The sequence below is a fragment of the Pygoscelis adeliae genome, unplaced genomic scaffold (assembly GCF_000699105.1).
Source record: "Pygoscelis adeliae isolate BGI_AS28 unplaced genomic scaffold, ASM69910v1 Scaffold386, whole genome shotgun sequence".
In the NCBI taxonomy this organism is placed as follows: domain Eukaryota; kingdom Metazoa; phylum Chordata; class Aves; order Sphenisciformes; family Spheniscidae; genus Pygoscelis; species Pygoscelis adeliae.
This window is the reverse complement of record NW_008824940.1, coordinates 1,289,898-1,290,272: the sequence shown is the minus strand read 5'-3', so window position 1 is coordinate 1,290,272 and position 375 is coordinate 1,289,898.

Below are 375 nucleotides of genomic sequence, written 5' to 3'. Positions count from 1 at the left end.
TGTCTTCCATGCCCTCACTGCAACTATCAAATAGTTCCAACAGTCATTTCTCCTAGAAAATTAAACATTCTGTTATCTTCAGCACCATTGCTGAAAAAAAACCTAACTATTCAGCTGTGGCCTCTGTAACTGTTTTTACTTACATTTTTCTAGTTGTGAAGTGGTGTTAATATCTTAAGTTTGTAATATAATTTAGGGTTTATTAGTTAAGACATACTAAACACCGGTCAACTGCTATTCTTTCCTGCTAAATCTAAGTTTGTGTCAAATGCAGACGGGCCGCCTGCTAGCTGCTGGATCTCCAAGAAATTTCCATTTTACCACCAAAGCCCCAAACCTCCGTATAGCGCGGAGCGCGGATCAGAGAAACACACC